The 20,297-nt window shown below is 47.4% G+C and overlaps 1 long non-coding RNA gene across 1 annotated transcript in view; it reads left to right on the top strand.

Moving 5' to 3' along the window:
- LOC137636693 (uncharacterized) overlaps positions 1–20,297 on the top strand; it is a 338,848-nt gene that overhangs the window by 44,383 nt on the left and 274,168 nt on the right. Inside the window, exon 2 of the long non-coding RNA XR_011043191.1 lies at positions 17,303–17,378. This is a non-coding gene — a long non-coding RNA (uncharacterized lncRNA). The remainder of the gene's footprint in view (positions 1–17,302; positions 17,379–20,297) is intronic.

Genomic DNA, 20,297 nt, shown 5'->3' with positions numbered 1-20,297 from the left:
AGAGGACCACCTGCCTCGTAACAGGGAGCCGAAGGATTTATTCACCATCCCTAAATCCTCGGCCAGGCTTCCTTCGGCACTGCCTCCTAGGCAACTGGAAGCGAACACCTCCTCGGCAGTCTCCCTACCCCCGGTCTATCCCGTTGACGACCATGACCCACTCCGGGCTCTTATGGCTGAGAGTTCGGATGTGGAAGGGCAGAGCGATCTCGAGGACGATGCTCTGCCAGCTGCCGCTAGCCCTAAGCTCACGGAGGATGAAGGGAAGGAGTCAGAACATGCCTTCTGGCAGGTCCTAGCCAGCATCCGTTCCATCAATGAACTGCCAGATCCATCGGCAGCCCCTCTAGATGGAAAGGAGACGGTCCTTGACCAGTTCTATGGCACTCGGAAACCTCATAGGACAAGTACAGCTTTGCCCTGGGTTGAAGAGTGCCAAACAGAAGGCAGTGTCCCAGGTAACTGGGTCCACCAACTTTCTCCGCTCCAACTCATCCTCCAAGCTCCTACCTCCTCTGTATGTGTTTCAGAGGAGGTACTACGAGATCCTCGGGGAATCTCTTCCAATGCTGCCTCTTGATCACTCCATAGAGGCGCTCTTGAAGGCTACACCCTTCGAGAAACTCGCGGGACTTCATCTCCTTTTCGGACTCCAAGATCCTTAATCAGGAGAAGGTGGCGAAGTACGCCATGCAGGCTACTTTGTGGCTTGACTTCTGGTTGGGATCCTTTGGACAACTGAATCGGTCTAAGGACCTGTCTCGGGAGTCCTCCAGAAAGTCTTTGGAGACGTTCTTATTGTCTGGCACTCGGACCATCGAGTTTCTCTCCCTCCAGGTAGTGAACCTTTGGGCCAACACTATCCTGGAGAGGAGGGATGCCGTCATAGGAAAGTTCCATAAAAATCTCCCTCAGGCCGAAGTAGTGAGACTGAAAAATGCACCTTTCGAGGGCAATTCCTTGTACCACCCCAAGGATGTCGAATGGGTGGCAGAGAGGTGGAAGAAGTCGCGCCAGGACTCCCTCATCCAAAAGGCCTTAACAGCCAGGCCTTATCCCTCTCAGCCACAGCGGAAATCACAGCAAAAACCACAATCGAAAAGGGCTAGAGACCTAAAACAAGAGGGTCAAAAGGGTGCAAAGCAGGCCTTTTACAACAAGAAGTAGTTCGTGGAGGAAAGGGAAAGAGGGGATATGGCCGAGGCTGGTCCCAATAGGCCAGGCAATCCTCCCATTTGCCCACCTGTGGGGGGATGCCTGCAAAGCCGCTGGCAGAGGTGGCTTCACCACGGGGCCGAACCCTGGTGGGTCGAGGTGATTCGTTCAGGGTATTTCATCCCGTTCACGCTCTCTCTCCCTCCACTGACTCTAGTGCCAATTCCATTTAACTCGTGCGAAGGGATCCGCACGGGAGTTTGCCCTCAGGGCAGAAGTCCAGACCATGTTGGAGAAGGGCGCTCTCCAGGAGGTCCTCGATGGGTCCCCAGGCTTTTACAGTCGACTCTTTCTTGTGAAAAAGGCGCCTGGAGGCTGGAGACCAGTCATCGACCTCTCAGCCCTGAACAGGTTTGTCGAACAGGCACCGTTCAGGATGGAGACGGCCGACACTGTCAGACAAGTGATAAGACCACAGGACTTCATGTGCACTCTAGATCTAAAGGACGCATACTTCCAGATCCCAATTCATCTGTCTTCCAGCAAGTATCTAAGATTCATGTACAATCGGAAGCATTACCAGTTCAGGGTACTGTGTTTCGGTCATTCTACAGCACCCCAGGTCTTCACGAGAGTATTCGCCCTAGTATCATCTTGAGCCCACGGAGTCGGCATCCGTCTCCTAAGATACTTGAACGACTGGCTGATTCTGGCAGACTCGGAAAGCCCTTCTCCACCACCGAGACAAGCTTCTAAGGTTTTGCCAGGGTCTGGGGATTGTGGTAAACCTCGAAAAGTCAAATCTGCTTCCCTCACAAGAACTGGTATACTTAGGCACACGATTAGGCACAAAGCGTTCCCATCAGACGAAAGAATTTAGAGACTGATGGAGATAGCACAGGTCTTCCTCAGTTGGGAAGAGCTCCTGGCACAGTATTGGCTTCGCCTTCTTACCCACCTCTGTTCCCTGACCCGACTGGTCCCCAACAGTCGCCTCAGCATGAGATCCTTCCAGCGGCGACTGAAATCCCAGAAGAACCAGCACACCAATTCCTGGGATCACCCAGCCCGCATAGGACTAGAGGAACAGTCGGACCTCAGTTGGTGGTTGGCGGTTCATAGACATTCTCTGAGGTGAACCAGAGACAATCCGTAGACTCAATAGAGGACATTAAAAATGCAGAAAAATCGGGCGATGTCTCAGGGCAAAGTTCTGTTTCAGATGACCCTAACAGTGCTGTTGCGTTCAGGTGAGATACATCTGACTGCGCCACTTGAGCCTCAAGCTCTGACTGATGTTTCAATCTACCATCTGAATGTTGGAAAGGGTTTGATTTTTTAGGTGACTCAGGAATGGAGGACAGTTCCCTCTCTAATATTTGTCTGATCAGTGAGACGAGGCCTCCACTCCATGACTCGAGGCTGAACTAAAGGTAGGTCAAGAACTGGACCTCTTGACCTAGTCCATGGTGGACTATATCCACTAGAGGTAGGATTTTTTCAGGCAACTGTCGGGCGTCATAATAGGATGGCTAAAAGCCAAGAAAGTCATGATCAGGACAAATGGACACTGCTGAGTCAGAAACAGGGCAGAAACAGGGCTTCCTAACCTAGCAGGTCTTGACAAATTTGTACTGGTACTCTTGGAGCCAGAAGAAAGTGGTTCCAATAATGGAATGCTGGAAACTTCCCAGAATTCCAAACTCCTTGGAGGATGAATGACACCTTCCTCTTGGAAAGAGGAGGCTAAGAAATGGGATGTTGGAAATTCGGGCACAAGAGAGAGAACCACCAATTTTTGAGTCAAAATCATTTCAGTGGGGCTGTTCTCCCATAGTTGGAAGACCACACAATCTCGAATAGGTGCAGACTTCAATACAGGAGTCTCATACAAATTTTCTGGGGGATATAACCAAGCATCCAGTTCTCTTTTCGTCTCTTCTTAGCTGGCTTAAGAATGGGTTTAGGCTGAGTAATAGTTCTTGTAGGACAGTAACTTTTCCTTTGTTGTCAGGACTTGATACAATCCTGAAACAAAAGGTATGATGCTACTATTGCAGCCACCCCATAGGAGTCACCATCACTACAAGAACCGGAACTCTCCGAGACTTCAGAGGAAGTCAGACTATTGTCTACAAGTCCTGGACTATTCTGAGTCTCGGTTATAGGGTCAGGACCCCTCGAATACCAGAGAAAGTGCCTCCTAAGATAGACTGGAGGTTCAAGCCAGACCTTTAACTGGATATGATGAGCTTTTACCAGTTCACCATCGGGCAGTCTGTGTAGCTCATAGGTGACCTTATTCTCTTGTACCTTAGTAACACGGAGTACCCCCTCAAACTTGGGGATGAGCTTGTTTGACAGGAGGTGTCCCAACTGGTGCATCTTCTTAAGAACCAGGGAACCCTCCTTAAACGGTTTGTACCGAGGATGTCCTTCAGCCCATGGGTCTCTGGTCTCTGCTGACAGCAACAGGATGCTATCAACATCGTGAGCACCCTTCAGTATGTTCTCAGCTGGAGTGCAGCCAATCTCATTGTGGTGGGAATTGTTGTAACTGAGAACTGCCTGGGATTCCCCAGAAATCACCCTCAGTAGCTTACCAATGGTACTGTTCACCCGCTCCACTGCACCATTACTAGAGGGTTTATACGGAGTTGTTTTCACATGGACAACATTGTACCACTTCAACAATTCGGAAAATTCCCTTGAAATAAACTCAGGGCCGTTATCAGTCATTATCTGGACTGAAACACGAGGAATAACTGGAGAACTCGATCTTCAAGCACCTGGCAAATTGTACTTATTCCTTATGGTTGCTGCCGTCACCCACTTAGAATAATGGTCGACTACCATCAGACACCCAATAAAACCAGCTCTGCTTGTTAGGAGACTCACAAGGTCCATAGCAACTAATTCAAAAGGAGAAGAGGTCACTATCTTCAATTTTGGCGGGGCAACCACCTCCCTTGAAACCTTATAAGTCTGACATTCCCAACATATCTGGCACATATCCCTGATTACATTAATCAAAGATTTGGGCCAAACGAGTCAATAGAGCACTGCAGTCATTTCCCCGATCCCCCAGTGAGCATTCTGGAGGTGTGTCTTGGCAACAAGGTCTACCAGGACATTGAAAGTGACTACCGGGACTACTGAGCCGTCTGGGTTCCGCTTCATTAGCAAACCCTGGTGCAATTCCAGGTCAGACCAACATCTCTTATAGGGCAGATAGGAGCGTGGAACTCGAGATGCAGGATCCCCGGAGTAGATCATCTTGATGACAGATTGGGTCTATCAGTGATCTATTTGGATCTTGGCCACCTGACTAAAGGACAGAAGAGCGTTCCCGGAGAACACTCCGCAATCAGGTTTATGGTTAGTCACCTTCATGACTGGTCTTGGTATGCAGTGGGGAGACTGAGAGTACCTGGAGAGACAATTGAAGTACAGTAGTGTGGTCATACACCAACTGTTCTCGGGGTGAATCCAGTGTCAGGTAGGCTATATCCATTAGATTCCTACCAAGAACATAACAAAATTTTATGTCTTTGGCAGCTACCACCACATAGCTAATCAGCGGTAGTCTCCACCTGGAAGGACACTTCACCTCTAATTGGACGTAGCCCAGAATGCTGGTGCAGGTACCGGTCAACCCTTCTAACTGTTCTCCTGACAGTTTCCTGTTAGTGTATGCCAAGTTGGCTCAGTACAGACTCATTTACGAGACAAACCTGTTCCACTGTATCAACAAGTGCACAAAATAAGGTTTCATGTATCATTACTATATCTACTGCCGAGTGTTGAGACACATGCGTACAACTGGACTGACAAGTGCCGTTTTCAGTTACATACTGGATTACAGGACAATCCTCTGGTGCTTCCCGATCATCAGCGACCAAGTCCTCAGCATCAGGCACCCTAGATTTGACCTCCATCTTGTGGCCCAGGATCACGTCAGTTGGAGAGATGTACAGTAATTATGGAGTTCGATCAGAGGGTTAAAATGCACTGCAGACAGACATTGAAGATGCACGCACTGATGCTCAGTCCCGGATGGATCACGATAGACTACAGGACAAGTGGGATCATAATGGACCCAGATTTCCAGGTTCAATAGCTTAGATGCTGCCAATAGCAGCTCCAGAGCTGGGACTGTACCTGAAAAACCCATTGCCTTGATCCTGTTGTTGCTAGTCTTGTCCAGTTTGAAGCCTAGTTGACCGGCATTCTTCAGAAACTGCTGAACTAAGGCATCCTTTAGCTGAAAGTTAGGTGTGACCCCTTACCCTTCCATCCAGCAGTTCACGACTAGCTCCAAGGATTCTATGAGAGAATCTGGACCTCCATGAACTTCCTTATACAAGGCCAGTCTAGAAGGCAACTCGGGAGTGGTGGGTTCAGTACAAGCAGATAGTCTGTTAATGCAGGCCAGCGGATACCAGTCTCCTGCAGCATTCTGATCACCTGGACAGTAGTTAACAATAAAGTTAAATTTGGACAGGTCTTCCAGTGTCCGTGCTAGACAACTGTCATGTCATGTCATGTCTTCATGTCATGAAGACACATCACGGGACGGTGATCTGAATGAATCACGAACTGACTATAGAGGAATGCCCTGAAGGTTTTCACTCCCCATCGCAGATCAGCCAACTCGCTCTCAATGGTAGAGTAACGGGTCTTGCAGTCAAGGAAGGTCATGGAGTCGTACGCTCCCCTGGATGCTCCGAGGACTTCTGGCACAGACAAGCACCAGCAACCTCATGCGAAGCGTCAACAAACAACTCAGCGGAGTAGTCAGGGTACGTCAACATAATGTCCTCCTTGATCAGTTCCTTCAAGTGCACAAAGGCACAGTCCATTTCTGCAGTCCATTTCAGTTTTCTGATCCCTTGGGATTTACGTCCTCCAGTTTTTGCAGATAACGGTTTGGCTATCTGCGAGTACATAGGGATAAACTTGCGTTGGAAGTTAACCAGTCCCAGGAATCCCCGTAGCTCACGTACAGTGGTAGGTTTAGGGAAGTCCTCCACTTTCTGGATATATTCTGGCAGCTTGCGCATACCAGTACATCTAACCAGATGACCAAGATACTTGACCTCAGCTTGAATCCAAAAATATTTCCCAAGTTTTATCTTGAGTCCGTGCTTCTGGAGAGTAGCCAAAACTCCTTCTACCAGTTTCAGGTGTTCCTCGAAAGAAGATCCAAGGATCAAGATGTTATCAATGTAGACAACCATCTTGGCTTTCGGGAACTCTTGTAGAATATTCTGCATTTCTCTCTGGAACACTGCAGGTGCATTCTTCAGTCCAAATGATAAGTGTCTGAACTGCCAGTGTCCAAAGGTGGTAGAGAAAGCCATGTATTCTTTACTGTCCTCTGCCAACAGTAACTGGTTGACCGGTAGTATCCATGAACCAGGTCAAGGGTTGTAAAGTATTTAACTCCTTGTAGCCCAAATACGAAGCCTGCCATGTTTGACATCGAGAACTTATCAGAGACAGTCACCTTATTCAGTCTACGGTAGTCCACACACAACCGTATACTGTTGTCCTTTTATTTTGAATGGAACAGTGGGTGAAGGCCAAGGAGAGATGCTGTGTTCAATAATACCTAGTTCATGCAACTCCTTGCAATGTTCCTCGATGACATCAGTGACGGGTTTTGCAAACCATCGAACTCTCTGATAAATGGGTGTCGTCATATAGGTGGATGCGTATTGGTGTGCTCGAGCACTCTCCCACATCATCGTCACCAGTACTGATGACTGGAAGAGGACATTGAAGCATTTGACAGAACTGGTCCTGAAAAAGTTCAGTTCGTTGGAAATAGACAGATTATCTATCTCTTCCAATACGCTTGGTTTAGGTGTCAGATCACACTCCTGTACTGTCAGGTAGGATAGAGGAGCATCCACCATTGCCATGGTGAACACCTTCCCCAAGAGATCACCCTTCTTGATCTTGGCAGTTCGTTCAGATTGACCCTTTATTAAAACCGAGGCTTTTCCATCTTGCAGTTCAACGATGCCAGGGATTGCTGTAGCTTTTCTTGACAAACCGGATGTTATGATGTCACCATCATAATACATCTCTGGCCAACAGTTAGATGGACAAGCAGGGCACCTAAAAGAGGTGTCAAACCCCTTAGGAAATTCTACAGTAACAGGAACTGGCTCAATACCGGCAATCCTGATTGAATCGGCTGTGTGGACCTCAAATACGTAAAGCACTCGCTGACAACAGGCTCCACGTATAGGGACAAAGAGGCTCGTGGCGAGTACTGCCAACGCTCAGCCGATTTTGGGCTCCATTAACTATCACCCCATTTTCTCAAGAACTGGTAACTAAGCACTACATGCCTTGCCATAATCCCTGAAGGCAGTACATGGAACACACTCGGGGGTGAATCTCATTCCATGCAGTATAAGGGTCAACTGTACAGTACCTAAGGTTTTAGGTCTTGTTTGCCCTAAACCCCTCAGACCAATGGTGTCAGGTACCGTCTGCAGCTGGTAATCCTGCACTACACTCGATGACAGGAGGTTGACCTCGTCTCCGGAGTCAATGAGAGCATCCAACGCTCCTGATGGAAACCCAGACATGGTCACTAGGACAACCATGAGTGGTACAGTAGCCAACTGTGCCAGGTTAACCCTATGAAAGGTTTTGAATAGAGCCTGAGTTCCTGCTTCCTCCCTGGAGGCATCAGTAGGAGAAGCTTTGGACAGTGTCGAGGACAGGTTATCACAGGCCTATCCTGAAAGAGTCATTGGATGAGCAGTGACTTTTCCAGGTTGAGGGGTAACCTTGGAAATCGATATTTCCGAGGCTGCCATCGGAATACAAGGAGCAAGCTTCCTAGCACTCACACCCTCCTTCGATGTAGCTCAATCTTCTACACCGAAAGCCTGGTGTTTAACGCTCTATGATACTCCTCGGCTCTTGATGACTTCCTGGGCCTCGAATTCTTGCTCTTCTTCTTCTTATCAACAGTCTAGGAAGAAGCACTGGACTAGCTTCCACTATGGCTCTTTCTGTAACTGGTTGATCCAGAGTATGATGACGAGGTCAGAGTAGCGTTCACCGGTACTGCCCTCCACCTTGAAGGAGTCTGGACGGAGGTGGTCTCCTCCCAGGGCTGCGGGCAGTAGCTGTCTTCTGGACGGGTGTTCTGTGCATCAGTGACGCCTGTTGCCCACACCGAGTGACATGGTGGTTGGCCTAGCCACAGGGTAGACATAGGTTAAGGCATCTGCGACACTCGTCCACAAGGTGCCCTGGTTTCTTGCACCAAGCACAGTACCTCCTCTGGTATGGAGGAGAACTATCCGGAGTGCAAGGTGGTGGCAGGCGCACTTCCATAGGTGCAGGTTTGGGGACAGGTTGAGGAGGAGTGCGGGGATACACTTTGTCAGGTGCAGGTGAACGGTTGGGGGCAGCCATGGTAAGCCCCATGTAGCCTGTAGCTCTTCTTTACTGTTTATAGAAGTGTTGTCTCCACACTCCTTGCGAAGGGATGTGTGGCATATCCAACCAAAGCCATTATAGTACTGTACGATGTTTGTTATGAACTCGCAAGTTGCTTGAATTAGCCTTAAACCACATCAGTTCCTTTCCACTCGCTAACCTCTAATGCAGGGGCCGTAGAGCTGCTTGCATTGTCTAGTCAATATTTCATGAGGTGTAAGGATTGTTAAAAGGAGAGGAGGCAAGGAAAAGGTGGGCGGAATATTTTGAAAGTTTGCTGAATGTTGAGGATGATAGGGAGGCAGAGATAATTGCTGTTCCAGGTGTTGAGGTGCCAGTGATGGGAGATGAGAATGAGAGAGAGGAAGTGAGGAGAGCACTAGATGAAACGAGAGTAGGAAAAGCATCTGGTATGGATGGTGTGAAAGCTGAGATGTTGAAGGAAGGGGGTGTGACTGTAATTGAATGGTTGGTGAGATTGTTTAATGTGTGTTTTGTGTTGTCAATGGTACCAGTAGATTGGGTCTGTGCATGTATTGTACCGCTATATAAGGGTAAGGGAGATGTGCATGAGTGTTGTAATTCAAGAGGTATTAGTTTGTTGAGTGTAGTTGGAAAAGTGTATGGTAGAGTACTGATTAATAGGATTAAGGATAAAACAGAGAATGCAATCTGGGAAGTACAGGGGGGTTTTAGAAGAGGTAGGGGTTGTATGAATCAGATTTTTACAGTTAGGCAGATATGCGAGAGATATTTAGCAAAAGGTAAGGAGGTGTATGTTGCGTTTATGGATCTGGAGAAAGCATATGATAGAGTTGATAGGGAAGCAATGTGGAATGTGATGAGGTTATATGGAGTTGGTGGAAGGTTGTTGCAAGCAGTGAAAAGTTTCTACAAAGGTAGTAAAGCATGTGTTAGAATAGGTAATGAAGTGAGCGATTGGTTTCCGGTGAGAGTGGGGCTGAGACAGGGATGTGTGATGTCGCCGTGGTTGTTTAACTTGTATGTTGATGGAGTGGTGAGAGAGGTGAATGCTCGAGTGCTTGGACGAGGGTTAAAACTGGTAGACGAGAATGATCATGAATGGGAGGTAAATCAGTTGTTGTTTGCGGATGATACTGTACTGGTAGCAGACACAGAAGAGAAGCTTGACCGACTAGTGACAGAATTTGGAAGGGTGTGTGAGAGAAGGAAGTTGAGAGTTAATGTGGGTAAGAGTAAGGTTATGAGATGTACGAGAAGGGAAGGTGGTGCAAGGTTGAATGTCATGTTGAATGGAGAGTTACTTGAGGAGGTGGATCAGTTTAAGTACTTGGGGTCTGTTGTTGCAGCAAATGGTGGAGTGGAAGCAGATGTACATCAGAGAGTGAATGAAGGTTGCAAAGTGTTGGGGGCAGTTAAAGGAGTAGTAAAAAATAGAGGGTTGGGCATGAATGTAAAGAGAGTTCTATATGAGAAAGTGATTGTACCAACTGTGATGTATGGATCGGAGTTGTGGGGAATGAAAGTGATGGAGAGACAGAAATTGAATGTGTTTGAGATGAAGTGTCTGAGGAGTATGGCTGGTGTATCTCGAGTAGATAGGGTCAGGAACGAGATGGTGAGGGTGAGAACGGGTGTAAGAAATGAGTTAGCGGCTAGAGTGGATATGAATGTGTTGAGGTGGTTTGGCCATGTTGAGAGGAAGGCCAAGGTTTGGGTGGATGGATGGTGTGAAGAGAGCTCTGGGTGATAGGAGGATAGATGTGAGAGAGGCAAGAGAGCGTGCTAGAAATAGGAATGAATGGCGAGCGATTGTGACGCAGGTCCGGTAGGCCCTGCTGCTTCCTCCGGTGCCTTAGATGACCGCGGAGGTAGCAGCAGTAGGGGACTCAGCAGTATGAAGCTTCATCTGTGGTGGAAATGTGGGAGGTTGGGCTGTGGCACCCTAGCAGTACCAGCTGAACTCGGCTGAGTCCCTGGTTAGGCTGGAGGAACATAGAGAGTAGAGGTCCCCTTTTTTTGTTTTGTTCTTGTTGATGTCGGCTACCCCCCAAAATTGGGGGAAGTGCCTTTGGTATATGTATGATGTATGTATGTATGTAAGGATTCTTCACACCTTATGCATTAGCTTTAGTGAAGGTATCCCCGCTAAAATTTCCAACCAGATGGGATGGGGACCTCCGCCCTCCTAAGGATGAGTCTCCTATGTAAAGGACAAGGGTTTGTATAAGCAAAGGAACAGATGACATTATGAAGCAGTTTGTATTTTTCCTAACTATACAATCCTGAGCCCTTTACTCATACTTGGCCGCCAACAGTAACCTCCCTATGTTCCGTTTGCAATCAAAGTGGTTTGTCAGTGAGCCAGTAAGTGGCAGTGCCCAATGCCAATTGCTTAACTACCAGTCTGTTGATAACATCTTATTAGAAAGTTTTTAATGGCTGTGTATTCCAGCTTTGCTGTTATCTCAATATAAACTATACAAATGTATAGTTGGGAAAAATACAAGTTACTTCCAAATTTTTAATTTTTTTCAATATTTTATGATAATTTCAGTATACAAAACATTAAAACATTATTCCTGGAAATGTTAATTGTTACTTTCAGCGAAGCTGAAAAGGAAGAGTCATTAGAATTTAGCAAGGGTTAACCATCCATTCCGCTAGTTAGTGGGGGCTAGCTAGCTACCCCTCTCGCTTGCACACCTGTGATTGTGCTTCACCTTACTTCTGGCTTGGAGGGAGGGCAGTTGTTGCCCCTCTTCATCCTCACCTATTTTAGACTGCCGTTAATCTTTGTCCCTTTAATTTATGTATGAAAACATTCTTAATGGTTTTATATATACTGTATGTTGTAAGCTTTCTTTACAGTGAATGTTGCTGTTTGTGACAATGTAGTACGGCAGGTTCTCAAGTATGGTGAACCTTTCTTGTTAACCTTTTTCCCCTGGACATTTCCCCTTGATGGATAGCCATCCTTGTATCTCGGCCGCCGCAGCAGGGGCATCGTCATCGTTTGGATACTTATTCGTTTGGCTGTTGTCATCGGCTTCTCCTCTACGTGTTCGTAGAAGGAATCTGCTTGGGGAAAGGAGTGCAGCCCTCTCAGAGCTTGACTGCAGTCGTGCTCTATCTCAAGGTCAACGTCGCTCACTTTTCGTGGATAGCCAGCAGTATACTCTACGGGGTGAACACCTTTCCCGTTCGTTGGTTAGGTTATGCTTCCGAATGGTTTCCTTCATTAATTAAGTGAAATTATAACACTTTGAAATATAACTTTTCAGCTTCGTCTCCGTTGGGAACCCTCTTCCCCTCGGAGGGTTGAGTGGTTCTCCCAGGTAGTTAATTTTCTCAGCTGAATTAATTCATTGTAATTCTTGTTTTGTTATAGGTTTTTATGCTACTGCTTTCTTTCTCCCGTCGATGTTGGCTGGGGAAGGAAGTGCGCAGTCCTTAATTTATGTCTGTTCTCTCAGTGGACATCTCTTCCTTCTGCGGACTAGGTGCTCTTCCCGAGGGAGTTTTTTGTTACATGATTTGTTTTATTTTTCCTCAGTTAGCAATGCCGTACTTCTTCATTCTGCTAAGACATGCGACGTAGAAGAGCAGTGCCATTTGTTCCTGGGGAATCTGCTGTCACTGTGCCATCACTTTCCTGTTCTCATATGCCTGTGGCAGCTCCTGATCAGCAAACTGTCTTCGAGGAACTAGCTACGACTATGCTTCTCGGGTAGCTCTCGTTGCAGACCTTCAATTAGAACAAGGCTTGTTGATGGGAAGCAAAGATCGCTGCCCTGAGGTCTACCTCCAGGGTTTGGACTTCTTTCCCTTCCAAGGGAGAGGATCCTTCTCAGGTGTTGAGTTATCTTCCCTTCCGATGGAGATCTTCCTTCCATCCTCTCTGTCTAGCAACCTTCCCGCTTGCGAGGAGAATTGCTGACTACTCTCCCCCCTTTCTGAGCCCCCTCTCCCATCGGAGGTGGAGCAAAGTTCAAGGCATGTCTCTCCTGAGAGTGTTCCACTCTCGTTCACGACAAGGGCCAGTCATAGAGAGTCCTCCTTTGGAGGCCTTCAGCTGATCCTCTTGCCCCTGGGGACATCGTCATCGTGGTCATAGTCCCCTCCCTACTCGTCCGACTGGTTCCCGACCTTCACCTACTATGGTTTTGGGTGCTTATCAACCAACTCCGGTTTGCTACTCGCTGTCGAGAAATCGTTTGTGATCCTCTCCAGGGTATGTTCGCCCTTCGAAAGGTCACACCCCTTCTCCAGGTCATCATTCAGCTGATCTCCTGCTTGCCAGGCTCCTGCTCATCTACCATGTCGATTGCCGATCGCTCATCCCCAACACGCCAATAGCAATCATCAGTTTGCTGATCTCCTGTCGATCCCAGATTGTCAGTTCGTCGATTGCTAGCTCACCGATCACTGCATGCTAGCTCGCTGTTTGTCAGCTCACCGATCGCCAGCTTGGCAATTACCAGCTCGCCTTTCGCCGATCGTCGACCTCCAGTCTCGCTCATCGCCGATTACTACTGTAGATCGCCGATCGCTGTCTGCTAGCTCATCTTTCTCCGATCATTGACCTCCAGTCTCGCCGATCGCTGATCTCCAGCTCACTGATAGTCAATCGTCAGCTTACTGATCGCCAGCTCTCCGACCCCCGATGGTTAGCTCACCAAATGCCGATTGCTAGCTCACCAATCGCTGACTGCTAGCTCACCAATCGCCAATCGTTGGCTCATTGTTTGCCGATCATTGGCTCATCGCTTGCCGATCGCTGGCTCATCGATTGCCGATCGCCTTCTCATCGATCGCTGATCGCTAGTTTGCCGATCGCCAACTTTCCGATCGTCGAATCTCACTCTAATCATCCGTTTGTTGATTGCCAGCACTCCGAGCGCCAATCGCCAACTAGTTGATTGTCGAATCATACTGCTGTTCCTCAGCTTATCCGATAATCTGCCAGCTCGCTAACGGTTAGCCGTTAGCTGCTCGCCAACAGTTAGCCATTCGCTGCTCTCCTATGGTTCGCTGCTCATCTTTGGCTCACTGATTGCCAATTCGCCAATCATCGACAGCTCTCCACTCGTATCCTGTCAGCAGCTCGTCGACAGGTGACTACTTGCGAGCACTCTCAGACTTCTCAGCGGCCACGAAAACCAGCCCCCTGACCATTGTTAACGTTCGCCTGAACGGCGCCATTCTAAGGAATAGCATCATCAAAGCCTCTTGTGGCATGGTTAGAAGCAACCTTGCCTTTCATTTGAAAGAGCTAGGGTTCAATCCCAGTATGAGATAGAAATGTATTTCTATTTTGAACACGATATTGTGTTGATTTCACATCAAGGCGTCCAAAGTAAGGTCAAGCGTTGCCTGGTATACTTCTCCATCAGTTCAGACTGAGTTCTCTCTCAGGGAAAAGTCCTTATCTGACTTTTCAGCCTTCGTTCATTGAGGAAGTCCCAAGGGATCGCAGAGTAGTCGCGGAACCCGCGTAGGATTCCATCCGTTCTTTTATGGGTGGCCAACAGAAGACTATAACACCTAGACCTTCGGTGCTAGAAGCCTTCTTCTCTCTGAGTATGGAGTCCATTGACCCTAAAACGTCCTCATCGAGGACTACAAAATCCGCAGAGGGGGTCAAGCAATTCACATTTGGCCTCTTCAAGAATGACAAAACAGGACTGCAGTAATGGACATGGGAGCTGGTCCTTCGGGCCGAAGTCCACTCCATGTTGGAGAAAGTCAGACAAACGGTAAGACCACAGGAATTCATGTGCACGCTGGACCTAAAGGACGCATACTTCCAGATGCCAATCCTTCCATTTTCAAGGAAGCATGTGAGATTGTCTAGACGACAAGAAATATCAGTTCAAGGTGCTGTGCTTTGGTCTCTCCGCAAGCACCCCAGGTCCTCACGAGTGTGTTCGCCTTAGTCTCATCTTGGGATCATAGAATCGGCATCTGTTTCCTATGTTTCCTGGACGATTGGCTGATTTTAGCAGTCTCGGTGGCAACCCTTCGTCAGCACCGAGACAAACTTCTGAGGCTTTGTCAAGATCTGGGGGCCATAGTAAACCTCGAGAAGTCATCCTGGCTTCCCACTCAGACTGGTATACCTAGGAATGATAATAGACACCAACCTCCACAAAGCTTTCTCATTAGACGACAGGGTAGTGAGGCTGAGGAAGGCCGCAAGACCTTTTCTCAGAGGAGAAGAACTCCCAGCTCAGAGGTAACCAAGTCTTCTCAGACACCAATCATCTCTGACTGGGTAGTTCTCAACGGCCGCCTCAGGATACAATCCTTCTAATGGCGTCTAAAGCCCAACTGGAATCAGGCCTTTGATTCCCCGGTCATTCTGATCGCCACGGGACCAGAGGAACGGGCGTATCTCGAGTGGTGGGTGGCAGATGAACGGACGTATCTCGAGTGGTGGGTGGGAGACGAAAATCTGTTCTCGTCTTTTCTTTGGACTTGATGCTTTTTTCAGACGGATCAAAAGAAGGGTGTGGGCCCACGTGCTGCATCACACGACCTCAGACCTTTGGTCACAGATTAAAAAGTACCTTCAAATAAATCTCTTGGAGATATGAGCTGTCTGCCTGGCCTCAAAAAGTTCCATAAATTCCTGGCGGGTCACTCAGTGGTGGTAATGAGCGTCAACACCTTAGTAGTGGCTTAGGCTACATCAACAAGCAAGGAGGTACTTTTTTGCACCACCTACCCTATCTGGCAGCAAATATACGTAGATGGGCAGAAGTCCACTCTGTCTCACTATCAGCTCTCTTCATTCCTGGCAAAAGGGATGTGCTCGCCAACAACCTGGACAGAGCAACTCAGATAGTAGGTACCGAATAGTCTAGATCATCTAGTAGCAAACAAATTCCTGACTTTGTGGGATGCATTCCAGTAACGGTGGGACAACATCGACGTTTACGCCTTTTCCCCGTTCTGTCTGATTAGAAGAGTACTCAACAAGGCCAGAACATCGGTCACAACCTCTCATTGACCCTCATAACTCTGCTATGGCATTAGCAGGATGGTTTCCAAACCTTCTGCAGCTCCTGTTGGAAATTCCGAGAGAATTTCTACCACAACACGATCTACTTAGACAGCCACACGTCAACATTTTCTACAAGAGAGTAGCTTTGCTACATCTTCACACTTGGAGACTATCCAGCATCTCCTCACTCAGAGAGGTTTTTTGCAACAAGTTGTAAAGAGGATGTCAGGATATCTGTGATCGTCAAAATTAGTCAACCAGTCAAAGTCGAACGTCTTCTGTGGTTGGTGTCATAGAATGGGTACCTCTCCACTTGATGCCTCTATTCCAGCAATAGCGAAGTTCTTCGAGTATTTGAGGGAGGAAATATGCTATTCAGTAAAAGGTTATTGCTCAGCCTGGAGTCTCTCCTTTAGACTGAAAGGAGTGGACATTTCCTTATCGCTGGAATTTTCCCTCCTCATATGGAGTTACGATCTTATCTGTCCTTATTCTGAAGCGAGACCTCTTTGGAACGTAGCTCTGGTTCCTCGGTCCTTAAAGAGGCCTCCTTATGAACCATTACGACAGGCAACAGAACGCCACATTATATAGATGTTCCTACTCGCCTTGGCTTTGGCTAAACGAGTCAACTAGCTGCATGGTCTCTCGTATGACATCGCCCATTCAAAGGAAGAAGGAGAGATAAGCTTCAGCTCGTCCCTGAGTTTGTTGCCAAGACTCAGTATCCAAGGGTTTCAGATCCTAGATTCGATTTCTACTGGATAACAAGGCTCCGCTCTGTAACCGACGACCCAGATCGTCTGTTAATATGCCCAGTAAGAAGTTTGAGGCTCTACCCCGAGCGCCCATGCTCTTCGTGAGCATGGGTAAATATAAGAGGAGGTTCACAAAAAACTCCATTTCTGCTTGGATTCGCAGGGTCATTGACCATGCTTTGAATCCAGGTCTGCCTACAACACGTCAACACAGAGTGCACGATGTCTTAGGCATAGCTACGTCAATGGTCTCAAAAGAAACTACTCTGACGCAGGTTCTGCAAACGGGCGTGTGGAAACGTCAAACGACTTTCACCACTCATTACCTGCAGGGTGTGACCCACAGAAGACTCGATGCATTCTCTGTCAGTCCTGTGGTGTCTGCACAATAGCTGGTTTAGTACCTCAAGCTCCTTATTGGAAAAGTAGTAGAGAGTTGAGGGTATTGGTTAACTGTTGTTAGTGTGAGTGAATGAAAAGGAATGTCTGGCTCCTTTCCTTTCTCCATACTCGCCTCCCTTGGGGAAATCATCATCCTGAGTTCTCTGCACAAGCTGGCCTCAACTGCTGCAGGTAAATCATTGCTCTCTTGTGTAACCTAATATTGTTCCAATACTGAAATACCCGAAAGCAAAGTGAAGCACAATCACAGGTGTGTGAGTGAAAGCGATAGCTAGCTACCCCCCCCCCCAACCCCCTAACCAGCGGAATGGGTAGTTAACCCTCGCTAAATTCTTATGGCTCGGCCTTTCAGCTTCGCTGAAAGTAATACCCCTATAAATAGCTATAGGTTTTTATCATTAGAAAAAATACAAATTACTTCCAAATTTTTCATATTGCTCCAAGCTATATTATTATCAACTTAATTTTCGTAACATATATGCAATGATTTCAATGTTATTTACCTATTCTGTCTTTGTTCTAACAGAACTTGGTGTTGGTTGTGATTCACCTCCATGTTTCCTTGGTAGAATATATCTTTCCAATCTTCGCCCATGGAAGAGGTAAAGACAATTTTAATTTTGGCTTTTAAGTTAAATTAAATTCAGTTATAGTTTGGTTTAGTCAGTGTTTATAATTATTAGTAACACATATTTACTTAACTCTCTTACTAAGTTATCAATGGCATTAGATTAATTCTGATATTTGATTTTTATTTTCTAAACTAGCTTCTTTGGTAGGTAAATCCAAAAAACTCCAGGCACAAAGTATGGAATGCTGTTTGTCCATACTGTATTTGTTCTTATGTAATATAGATCTTTGTCCTTTAATAGGAGTATGGCTTCAGCGAAGCTGAACCAGCCTTTGAGGTTTTTAATAAGATACTGAAAAAAATAGCTGATTCCAGGTGTTGGGTATGCCCCAACCACCCAACTGGTAGTGCTACCTTCACTTTGACTTAAGGTGCTGTTCTGTGCAAACATACTTCCTGGTGTCCTAGTCTCTGCCACCTTCCCCCTTACTCCCTTCCTTCACAGGAAGTGAATATTATTTGGGGGAAGATTGAGACGGCTCCTGACGGCTGCCGGTGGGAAACCTAACATACTTTGGGAAGTCCTCAGCTCTCCCTTGAGCTGCCATCCACATTCATTGCTGCCGACGTCATAGCCGGTGACAGGCCTTTTTGGGTGGGTGGAAGCCAGAATCTGACAAATTCTTTCCCCTTCCATTGGAAATTTCATTCTGGCAAGGAGACAGTAGGTGGTCTGATAGTCCTCCTACACTTCCAACTGTTATGTTTACTCATAATAATAGGACACTCCTTCCTTAATGCTTTTTCTCTCCCTCTGTCAGTTAGTACCGCCAGGTACTAACCTAACACCGGCAGTGCCGCTGGCTAAACTACATTATACAACTATACAGTAGTACACATGTTTTCTAACATACTCTACTCTGTGTTTCCTATCGCAGACAAGTGTTGGGACCACGATATTATGTTGAGGTTGAGTACTCCCTCAACACCCAGATGGTTTTCTTTGATTATCAGGACCCTAAAATACCCTTTTGGTATTAATATATACTACAGGTGGATAATGTTAGTATAAGACATTTAATAACTCTAACTCTAGTTCCTAGAGTTTTTAAATATTAAACTTAGCCTGTGAATATATAATAGCTGACGTCTCGGACGGCTCGACAGATACCAAAAACTCGCGAGCGATCTCCATGAAGGTTGCGGGTGTGACCACCAGCGCCAACTATCGGCCAGATACCGCATATACTTGTCAAGGTCTCCAGTTCTTCTCTGTCGGTCTTGTCGACAAGTTGGTTCCGCTCGCTGATGACCTTGAGTTTTCGACCTTTTTGGTGAAGTACTTTATTTTGGTTGTTTTTGAGCTTTCGCTGTGACGGGTGTTTTTTCGTCAATTAAACTCTTGAAACCCTTTTTTTGGCTAGTGTTTATTGTTGATGACTTTGGTTTTGACTTGGATTTTCTCTGATTGTTCAATATGGCTGACCCTTCTCCTATCCCTGGACCTAAATTTCGCAAGTGTGCGAGGGATTGCAACAAACGTCTTCCCAAGGCCTCTATCGACCCACATACCGTTTGTTCTAATTGCCGGGGTAAATCCTGCCAATTAGGAGATCGGTGTGATGAGTGCGTGGTCTTGTCGGAATTCGACTGGCTTGAATATGACAAATATACTCGTAAGCTGGAGAGAGATAGGGTGAGGAGAAGCTCCTCTAGGTCGTTGGAATTTTCCTCCTCCCATGCCCCTGAACCTAATCCTTCCCCTGTAGTAGTTGTTCCTGAACCCCCTACTAGCACTCATGAACCGTCCATGCGGGATATGTTTCTTGCGATTCAAGCTTTAGGCGAAAAAGTTGAGTCCTTAGCATCGGACCGTAACCAACTCATGTCAGATGTTAAGTTGTTGAAGTGTCAGAGTGGTAAAACAGAAAATCGTAGTGATAAAGTGATAAGTGCGCAAAGTGTATTTAGTGTTGCGACCGAGGGTTCGTCTGTTCGTGCTTGTCGCTCCCCTAGTCCGAGACCTCTTTCAGGCTCCCCTGCACCAGGGAGAAGTAATGTCGTAGGACTTAAGGGGACGAGAGGCTTTAACCAACGTACAGACGTTCCCTCTTTGGTATCGGACGTTTCTCGTCAAGATCGCCCTTACCATAAGACGGGTGAGACTGTGTTCTCCTCGTCATCCGAAGACTTATCGCACAAGAAACCTTGGCGCAAGGTTTCTAGACCCTTGAAGCGAAAGTCAGTCCCTTCAGGACAGGTCCAGCGTCCTGGCTGTAGCCATTGGGGCAGCTCTGACCTTTTGCAGTCGTCGGAAGACTGTTCGCCTTTTAAGCGCAAGCGTAACACGGGGTCCGAGGGTCGCGGTAGAGGCAATGTTTAGCCAACGCAGACGTTACCGACGTCACGGCCCGTTCCGACTCCCGTTGATCCGAAGTGGGTTGTCCTGCGGGACATGCAGTCTAAGCTTGCCTCCCTTATGGAAGAGTATGACTTTGAGCAGGTTCGCGATGATCCTTTGCTTACGAGTCGCCAGTGCGCTGAACGTGACTCTGGCCTTCAGCCGCCCAAACGAGTATTCACTCGTCCGTTTGACGTTAGTGCTGACGTTTCTAGTGCTTTGAAACGCGATGCTAGGCGTGTGCCTAGTCTTTCACATGACATGGATCCTCCTTTGCTGCAGTCTCGGACTGACGTTCAGCTGCTGCCGCCGCAGCCCCGCACTGACGTTCGCCGACCGGCTCCGTTGCCTCGACGTGACGTTGAGCGTCAGTCACCGCAGTCGGAGGTTGTTTTGCCTGCTCAGACTCTGCAGTCAATGCAGGTCCGACGTGACGTCGAGCGTCAATCAACTTCAGCTTTTGTTGTTGGTTAGTCACAGGACTTTCTGTCCTTTCAGCAGCGTCGTGACGTCGCTTCCTCTTCTGCTACTGCTGCTCCGTTGCTTGTT

Source organism: Palaemon carinicauda, chromosome 3, assembly GCF_036898095.1.
Source record: "Palaemon carinicauda isolate YSFRI2023 chromosome 3, ASM3689809v2, whole genome shotgun sequence".
Classification (NCBI taxonomy): Eukaryota; Metazoa; Arthropoda; class Malacostraca; order Decapoda; family Palaemonidae; genus Palaemon; species Palaemon carinicauda.
The sequence above is the reverse complement of the archived record's forward strand: the minus strand, read 5'-3'. Positions and strand labels throughout refer to the sequence as shown.